This window comes from Aethalodelphis obliquidens, unplaced genomic scaffold (assembly GCF_003676395.1).
Source record: "Aethalodelphis obliquidens isolate GAN/ISIS:26980383/991018 unplaced genomic scaffold, ASM367639v1 scaffold26, whole genome shotgun sequence".
Taxonomy (NCBI): Eukaryota; Metazoa; Chordata; class Mammalia; order Artiodactyla; family Delphinidae; genus Aethalodelphis; species Aethalodelphis obliquidens.
This window is the reverse complement of record NW_020837970.1, coordinates 13,146,446-13,156,423: the sequence shown is the minus strand read 5'-3', so window position 1 is coordinate 13,156,423 and position 9,978 is coordinate 13,146,446.

Here is a 9,978-nt window from a genome sequence, read left to right as displayed (position 1 = left end):
TGTGTGTGTGTGTGTGTGTGTGTGTGTGTGTGTGTGTGTGTGTGTGTAGGAAGTGGTGGGCAGAGTGGCATTTAAAGTTTGTATACTTTTGGGGAAAGAGTCATTTTTCTAGTGTGAACATTCGCCCAGAGACAGGCAGAGACTGAAAATCCAGTCTTGTATCCCATTTGGGTTGAAAGAAGTGGTTGCCTTCCTCCCCCAGGAGATTTCCAAATTAGATTATACTAAGGCCAGAAGTAACGTGAGGTCGCATGGTAGAGCACACCCCAGCCAAAGTGATGAAGGGGCCAGATGGAGAAGGGCAGGAGTGTCTCTGAGGAAGCCAGAGGTTAACCGCTGTCTGGGGAGGACCGCGAGGTGGAGGAGTAAAGAGCTGGCAGTGATGTCTGTGTCCCACTGTGTACAGGGAAGGCTCTGCTGGGGGAGGGGGAATGGCGTGGCTTCATGGTACCCTATGAAACTGGGTCTCTCTCTTTCCAGCTGCTTACTGGGTAAGCTCGGGCTATCCACTCACCTTTGGGTTTCCTTTTCCTTGTCAGTAAATATTGGAATATTCACCCCTCTACATCCCACTTCTTAATCTTGCTTCGTGAAGATCAAATGAGGATTTAAAGTTCCTGCACCATGCCTGGTACACAGTAGGTATTCAGTACGTCTAGACTGTTTTCTTTTCCAGATAGATTTATCAGACTGGCTGCACTGGGTCAGCATGGAGATGTGTACATCTGTGTTTGTGTCCGTGTTGGTGTGTTTCTACGTGTGTGTGTCTGCATATGTGTTTGCGTTCATCCATGTGTGTGGTGGAATGAGTGGGTGTGTGAGTCTCTGGGTCTTTGTGAATGGCTGGGTGTCTGTGCGTCAGTGTTTCATGACAGCATGACTGTGTGTTTCTGTGAGTGTGTGTGTGTGTTTTAATGTGTGTGTCATTGTGGTGACAGCAGTTGTGTGTGTGTGTGTGTGTACACGTGTATGTAGTGCAGTGCTGGTGTGACTGGAAGAGTCCGTGGGGTTGGGAAGGTTCACAGTGCCGTGGACGTGGGTCCTCTCTAAGGTGCTCCCAGCCAAAGCATTCACCTGGTTCCTGACCCCAGATCCTAACTACCCTGGGTTCGCTTTCCTCTACCTTCCCCTAGAGGCCACTGGGCGCCTTAGCCCTGACCCGGCCCTGGATCATTTGCATGATGTTTGCATATTACATGCATATCATTTGCATTGTCTACATAGACTCTGCTTTCAGTTTTGCAGTTTTCAAGGTAAAATGGAGTTGCTCTTCTTCAATGTCATTATATTAAGAATTGCTGCTTTTTCTTTTATTCTTTCTGGTCCAGAACTCCCTCTCAGAACTGGGGAACTGGGGGATAATGAAAGCCCAAGAAACCTCTGCTTTTCCCTCTGTTGAGCAGAGGGATTGGCTGGTGGGTAGAGGCCCTGGGACCCTGGGAGGAGCAGCTGGGGGGAGGAGACTTTCTTATTCCACCGGCAGCTGCTTCTGACCAGAGCCACCTATGTCATATGGGAGCCAGAGACAAATACTGTGCCCTGTTGCCTGCTTCTCAAGCCCCCACCGACTTCCCCCTGTGAGGGTGCAAAGGAAGGGTCACTCTGGATGTTTCAGCGCCTCTCTACCCATCTCGGGCTGGGGAGGGACCTTGAGGCCAGGGCTGGCCTTACGGGAAACAAAGGAGCAAAGGATGTTTCTTCTTTTCAAATACCTAATACATTATGTATATATATATGTATATATGTATATTCATTAATTTTCTTCCAGTTTTATTGAGATATAATTGACATACAGCACTGTATAAATTTAAGGTGTATGGTATAATGATGTGACTTACATACATCACGCAGTGATTATCACAATAAGTTTAGTGACCATCCATCATCTCATGTAGACACAAAATTAAAAAAAAATAGAAAAAATTTTTTTTCCTGTGATGAGAACTCCTAGGATTTATTCTCCTAACAACTTTCATGTATAACTATAGCAGTGTTAATTATATTTATCATGTTGTACCTACATCCCTACCTAGTACAGAAGTAATGATATTTCTAATGCCACAGAAAATACCAACCCAAAAGGCTTCCTTAGGAGGGCTGTACCCCCAAAGTATCTTCCTTATGGGCCATCACCGTGCTCAGCATTCCCTCTTTAGATATGGGTTGAGTCCCTTCTGCGTGGTTTCTGGCATGTTACCTAACTTGTCTGAGCACCCATTTTCTCATCTGTGAAAGGGGCAATAATAATAGTACTTAACACTAATAACAGTACATAGGGTTTTTGTGAAGATTAAATGAACAGTGCAGGTAAAGGGCTTAGCTTAGTTCCTGGAACGCAATAAAGACTCAGCAAATGTTAGCATCAGCAGTTCTCATGGGCTCCCTCTAAAAACAGAGGTTCCGTAGTATGTCTTTTACACTCTCGTATAAATTGTTTATCAGATGCTCCTCAGACTAGCAACAGGCTTGAATCCCTTCAATGTCTTTCAGGAAGTCAAGTCCCCAGGGAACCTGGGCTGCTTTTGCCTTCCCATGGGTGGAAGCATTTCCAGGAGCAGCATGGGAAGCAGGAGAGATTCTTTGTCTGTGTCTCCATGGATGTGGGTCACTTTCCCTCATCAGAGGGTCAGCAGTATCTTGTTTCCTTCTCAAAGTCAATAATTCATCTTCTCTTTTGGTCTTAACTCTGAGTAAAGCCCTACTGGCACCAAGGGCCATCCATGACTGAGTATATTTTAGGTTCCCAGAAAACAGAGCTTGAGGCAAAACTTAGTGCTGGTGCTCTCCTGGGGGTAGGGGTACAGTCCCAGGGCAAGGAGAGTGAGAAGAAAAGGGAAGGAGGCAACCAAGGAGGAAAAGCAAACGCCGACCGGCCACAGCTTTGTAAGGAAGTGAGGAAAGAAAGCCAGTCAGTCGCTGACTCATGAGGGATGTCTGTGGTTAGGCCAAGTGGAACCAGTGTGACTCAGAACAGTTTGCCCAGGGTAGAAGAAGGCAGAGAGTCTATCAGCCAGCATCTTGGTCTCTCATTGGTCCCAGTTTTCCCCATGAGGAAACTCCCTTGCATTTCTGGGTCATATCACCTGGCCCTTCTGGGCAGCCACTGGGGAAGCCAAATCCCACGCCCTGTGGTATGGTGCCTCAGCTGAGTCCGGAAGTGAGAACCACCAGCACCTCCTTATGTCCAGTGGATTGAACCTGGGCACTGGAGCTGCTATGGCTCCTGTGTTGGATGCAGGGGAGGCTGTGCCAGAGTCTCATCCTAGGGGAGGCCGAGACAGCGGTGGTGTTAGGTGAGATGCAACGGTGGCAGCCTGGCTCTCCATTGAGAAAGTAACTGCTGGATGGTATAGGAGGAAGCTGCGGCAGAGCAAGTCCAGGAAGGCACCTAAGTAGGGTCTGATTCAGCCACCATTAGTCAATTAATTAATACCCAGTTGGGACCAGGTGCTGGAGTCTGGACCTTACCCTGCAGGCAGTGGGGAGCCATCAGCATTCTTCAGCAGGCGAGAGACCCATTCAGCACTCAGCAGTGACAGAGTATGTTAGTCTGCTCAGACTGCTGTAACACAGTACCACAGACTGGGTGGCTTAAACAACAGAAATTCATATTCTCACAGCTCTGGCGCCTGGAAGTCCAGGATCAAGATTCCCGCCAGTTTGGGTTCTGGTGAGAGCTCTCCTGCTGGCGTGCAGACAGCTGCCTTCTTCCTGTGTGCTCACATGGCTTTTCCTGGGTATATGCTCACTCACAGAGGGTGGCAGGGGGAGAGAGAGAGAGAGGGGAGAGAGTGCTTTCTGGTGACTCTTCTTGTAAGGATGCTAATCGTATTGGATCAGGGTCCCACCCTTATGACCTCACTTGACCTTAATGACTTCCTTACACCAAATACAACCATCCTGGCGTTACGGCTGCAACATGAGAATCTTGGGGGGGGGGGCACAAACATTCAGTCCATGACACAAGGGTTATTTGGAGAGGGTCTGTTTTCAAGTCTGCTTGTCTTTGCCCACAAAAAGTCAGATGGGGGCTGCTATCAGAAGCCCTGGTATTCCCAACTCAGTTCAGGGGAACAGAAAAGACTCAGAGATCACCGTTGCCCATGGAGTTTCATTCAGCAGTGGGAGAAGGTCCTTCCTGGGTCAGGAACCAGGGTGCCTGGGTTTGAACCTAAGCTCTGCCATTTAAAAGCTGGGTGACCTTGGGCAGGTGACTCAGCCTTTACTTATTCAACACACTTTGATGGAGCACTTGCTACGTGCTGGACCCTGTTCTAGCTGTTGGGGATACAGAAGTGAATGACACAAGATGAACAGATTGAAATCCCTCCCCTTGTGGAACTTACATTCTAGTGGAGGCAGCCAGCCTATGAACAAAATAAGTTAGTAGATGATAGAGCATATCTGAAGGTGACAAGGGAGTGATGGAGTGGGGATGGGAATACAGTTTTAAACAGTGGTTAGGGAAGGTCTCAATATAAAGGTGACGTTTGGGACTTCCCTCGTGGCGCAGTGGTTAAGAATCCGCCTGCCAAGACAGGGGACACGGACTCGAGCCTTGCTCCAGGAAGATCCCACACATGGTGGAGCAACTAAGCCCACGTGCCACAACTGCTGAGCCCACGTACCACAAACTACTGAAGCGCATGCCCCTAGAGCCCATGCTCTGCAACAAGAGAAGCCACCGCAATGAGAAGCACGTGTACCACAACGAAGAGTAGCCCCTGTTCGCCACAACTAGACAAAGCCCACGCGCAGCAATGAAGACCCAATGCAGCCAAGAAATAATCAATCAATCAATCAATTAATTAATTAAAACAAAAAGATGACATTTAAGTTAAGGCACAAAGGAAGTCAGGGAGGGGACAATGCTGATCACTAGGGGAGATCTTTCTGTGCCTCAGTTTCCTCACCTGTACAGTGGGGTTATGACAGCACCTGCTGCACAGAGCTGCTTTGAGCGTTGAGTTAATCCACGTAGTGGGCTTAGACCTGGCCTGGCACACAGTGAACACTCATTAATGTTGCCTGTTATTATTGTCACTGCTGCTCAGGTAGGATCCTGTCCCTGCCACCTCTGGGCAGCACTCCTGGGCTCCAGACTACAGAGGTTTCAGTGGCCTTCATCTCTCCAGGAGTGGAAGCAGCTCTCCTCCATCCCTCCTCATTAAAAGGGGACACACACCCTTGCAGTTGGAGAAGCGACACGTGCACTTTCTTTTTCCTCGAGCATCTAACTCCCAGCGGGAGTCGCGGAAGAGCCTTTAGCAAAATCCAGGTTTAGGAAGCAGCTTCCAGCCTTTCTCTGGAGCATCTGCAGACTGAGTTGAGCAGGTGTTTATGGCCCAGCTCAGAGCTGGGCTGGGGGTCGGAGTCGCCCACCATGAGAACCAGACCCCCAGCAGCGGAGTCGTGGGGCCCTGTCCTGCTTTCCCCCAGAAGTGACTGGGTGGCTGCCCACTTCCCATCAACAGGCACCGGGAATTCCTTCAGCAATTGGGATGCTGTTATTTACTATCGCAGAGATTTTTGTGGCTGTAATTTACCACCACTGTGAAGCCGGGGACCTGAATCTCAGTAGCCCTCAGTATAGATACTGCATCTAATCAATCCTCTATTACTAGGCAAATGCATCCTATAGGCTACTGATGTCTTTTCCTTTCAAACACCTAATACATAATTAATGATACTTCTAATGCCACAGAGGACACTAACTGAAAAAGCTTCCTGCTATAATTTATACCCATCCAAACAAAAAGATTGGTTTATTGGTTCACTTATCATGCAGGAGTGTGCCTCTCCCTCCTTCCCCAGGAAGGGGCCGTAGAGTGGATGAAGGTAGGAAGCTAGCCCTCCAGACAGCATTGAGCCAAGCAGGAGGATGGCTAGGTGTGGGAGGGTACCACGTGCCAGCTTCCTCATGGATTGTCTCGTGAACTGACCTGTGAGGGAGGTCCTCCTGTTATCCCACTCTCCAGATGAGGAAGCCGAGGCCAGAGAGGTACTGCGACCCAAGGTCACACTTGGGCCTCTCTGCAGGTCGGTGGACTGCACGGGAGAGCTTGGAGGTCCAGGCTTGGGCTGTGAGCTGTGTGACCTGGGCAAGCGGCTTAACTTCTCTGAGTCTTAGTTTCTTAGCCTGTAAAATGGCAGCCACAGTTGCTCCTTTGAAGGATTATTCTAGAATTAGAGATAATGGCACGTGTTAGGTACTGGAAACGTGCTTACTGTTTTCCTTTTTTGGAAGTGAATGGTGAGAACATCATTTTTGAGCGTATTGTTTTGCCAGCAAGGTGGTCTTTGTTGGCAGAGAGAGTATTTTGGAAAGAGACAGGTGTTGAACACCCTGTTGTCAGGAGACACACCTTCCCTGGGCAGATTGGGCTCCGTGAGAAGCTCCCGTCACAGAATCCACCCGGGAAGTCTCCTTCACCAGGCCTTGAGTGGCATCAGCCTTGGGAATGAAGGAAACATGGTTCCTGTCCTTGAGGCACCGCATCTGGTGGAAATGAACAGACTCAGTACTCAGTGTGATGAGGCATAACGGGGGTCAGCACACAGGCGCAGGACCCTGACGGCTGGGGGCCCTGGGGTGGTGGTGTCACTGCACAAAGGAAGGAGGTGCCAGGTGGTGGGTGGGGTGTGGCCTATGCCTAGCACAGGGAGGGGCCTGAGAATAAGGACTGAGGTGAATTTTGAGTGTGAGATGGTGGGAACAAGGGTCCAGTCTCTCCCAGGGGCGTTGGGGTGGGCTGCCCATCTTGGCTCCGCCCCTCTGTCCTTCCGCTCTCTCAGGGAGGAGATGGAGCTGAATGGGCAGAGCCTCCTCCCCAGCCTAGGGAGGGAAGGGGAGCTGGAGGCTGAGCAGAGGCAGGAGGGGCCGGGGTGCTTGGGGGTGATGGGGAGGCTGCCTGCAAACAGCCACCGGGACCAGGTGGGCGCAGAGGCTCACAGGGGACCCCTCACAGGCTAAAGAACTGGGATTCAAATTGCTTTCCTTCTCTCCACGGCAGCCCTTCCCAGGTCCTCACTCCGTTCACCCCGGAGCCCCCAGGCTGCCCTGTCACTCTTCCTTGTCCTGTCCAGACCATAGCAGACGTGGCTTATGCCTCCAGAACAAAGAGCTGCTCCTTGTTCAGGAGCCCTCTGCTTTGCCTTGACCCTTCTCCATCTTTTGCTGGTGGTGGCTTCCCTTCTTGCTTCTTGTCCCCCCAAGTCCACACTCCCCGTGGCAGACAGAGGGGATTGTTCGCAAACCGGATCATGTCCCTGTCTTGTCGGAGACCTTTTAATGGTTCCCCATTGCCCTTGGGATAAAGTCAAAACTCATTAGCACAACAGTCAAGGCCCAGCTGCCTCTCTCTATCCTCTCTCCATTATCCATCCGCGCTTTACGCTTTGGTAATGATGACCTGCTTCCAGTCCCCCTCCCTGAGAACACAGAGTGCTACATCACCTCCAAGCCTTTGCTCAGGCTGTTTTCTGACTGCAATGCCTTTCCCTATTTCCTTAGTCTGGCTGCCGCTTACTCATCTTTCAAAATTCAGCCCAGACACCTCCTCCTCCAGGAAGTCTTCCCTGAACTCCCCTCCCTCCATTGGGCTAAGTGGCCTGTATTCCTGCTCCCCTGGCACTCTGCTCATTACAATCTTACAACTTCAAAACCGTCGTGACAGCCTCAGGAGCAGGGACCTGGTCAAAAATGGACTCAGTACCTAGTGCCATCCCTGGCACATAGGTGGACTAAAGATATGTTGTTATACTGAACTAGGATAGTCCTCGTCCTTGATATGAGACCCTGATGCCTGCTTGTAACTCTCCCTGACTTTTGGGGCAGAGGTGGGATCTGGCAGCCAATTATCGGGTGGGCTGTGAGATGTGGGAGCCTTGGCAGCTTTGAGACCCAGGCAGGGTTTTGTTAGGAGGATCCAGGCTTTGCTGGATTTTAGAGACTGTCAGCGTTCTGAGTACCTGGAGGGTCTTGGGGAGTGGTGGGGTGAAGTGCTCTTGAGGTGCCCTCAGAGGTTAGAGAAATGAGGAGGATGATCCGGGCCACTGAGACACCTGGGTCGGTGAAGTCATTTAATACAAAGTTTCTATTTTCCCTCCTGGTCATGTCTCTGGATTTGTGACATATTTGGGCATTTGAATTGTTTTAATCAGCTCCCTACTTTTGGTCCCCAACTTGATCTCCCCTCCCCATCATGTTCAGCAGAAGGGATATAAGAAGAGGAAATCTTCAAAAAACAGGAGACTCTGAAATGGGTTTTCAGGGAGACAGTGGCACCCCCTTTCCTGCTTTGTGCAGAGTAGGAGCCGAGAGGTGTCTGTGGGGGAGGACAAGGCAATGACATCACCGGATCCTGAGTTCCGAAGGTGGGAAGGGCAGAGAGGGCCTGGTTCTGGGCCAGGAACTGCTCTGGGGCTCCCCGGTGGAGGCTCTGTGTCTTTCTGGGTAATTTCCACCTTTAATTTCTCAGCGTTTTATGAACAGGGAGTAAATCAGGATCCCACCCCGACTGCCTCATGTAAAGAATTAATAAACCGGAGATTTATGGGGCAATGGCAGAGGAAGGCAGTGGAAAGGGAGAATGAAACGAGACTTGGTTCCCAAGGGGCAGGGGCTGGCTCCCGGGTCTCCCTCCACTGTGGAGTGTCTGCTGAGGGCAGCTGCTGGCATCCTTGTCCTTCAGGGCTTGGTGGCCAGGCTGAGCTCTGGCCTGTGTTTTCTACTTAGGATTGACAGGCCCACAGTCGAGGAGACGGAACCATCCCTGGATCTGTGTAGCTTGACAGTCTGGTATCTAATCTTTAGAGGGGCATATAGATACAGGCTCTGGGCTTGGACTCAGTCTAGAGTCTAGAGGGGGAGAGATGCAAGTTCACATTCTCTCTGTGAAGTTGCAAGTAACAGAAAAGCAGGACGTTGGGGCTTACACAACAAGAACCCAGGTCCTTTCCACCTCTCTGGCTGCTCTCCTCAGCATGTTGGCTCATCCTCGTGCTGGCGCCTCATGGTGGTGAGATGGCTGCTGTAGTTCCAGTCATCACATTCATAAACGACAATGTTCAGTGGAAGAAGGAGTTGCCCATCTCTTGTTGGGCATTTCCTTTTATAAGTGAGGAAACTTTCCCCAGAAGCCCTCCAGCAGGCCAGAATTGGGTCAAGTGCTCTTTCCTAAATCAGTCACCAGCAAAAGGAAAGGAATTACTGTGATTGGCTTAGAGTAATGAAATTCCACTTGGGTTATGCTTCCCTGAGTCATGGTGGAGAGGAGGGGGCACCTGGACAAAAGTCAGGCACTCTGGGAATGAGGAAGTTGGCATGGCTGCTGGGTAGGCACTTACTGCAGTGACTTTGGGTAATTTGTTTTAGCTTGCTAAGCCTTAGTAAAGTGATAATAATAAAAATAGTACTTGTTTTACAGTGTTGTGAGGATTAAATGTGATACTGCATGCTGAGTGCATAGCAGGGTGCCTGGCGTGCAGTATGTGTTAAGTTAGGTGTTAGTAATAGTAGCAGTTGAGTGAAGTCTAGGCCCCTGATTACCCTGTTTGGGTGTCAGCGCTGTGTCAGATGAAGGTGGTGTCATCTCCTCCAGAGTCACACCTGCCTTTGTGAACACTACTGCTGCTTTATTATGGTCGTAACCCCATGGCATCCTTGATGGCAGCGTGGACGAGGTTCCTCCCCTCACCTGTGTCTTTGGTGAAGTTAGTTAACCTTTCTGAGCCTCAGTTTCCTCATCTGTAAAATGGTGATGCTGTTACCTCATCACGTAGTCAGGTGGGTTCAGTCAATGAGGCGGGAAGTACGGCAAATAGCGGGCATAAGCCCTACACACTCCAGACCTCAGTGAAGCTCCCTGGTCTTCCTCTCCCTCCTGAATGCTCATTTCAGAGGCGAGAGGTCTAAGGATCAGGGTCCCTTCCCTTGGGGGTGATGAGGTGAAGCAGGCTGTATTAGTTAGCATCCAG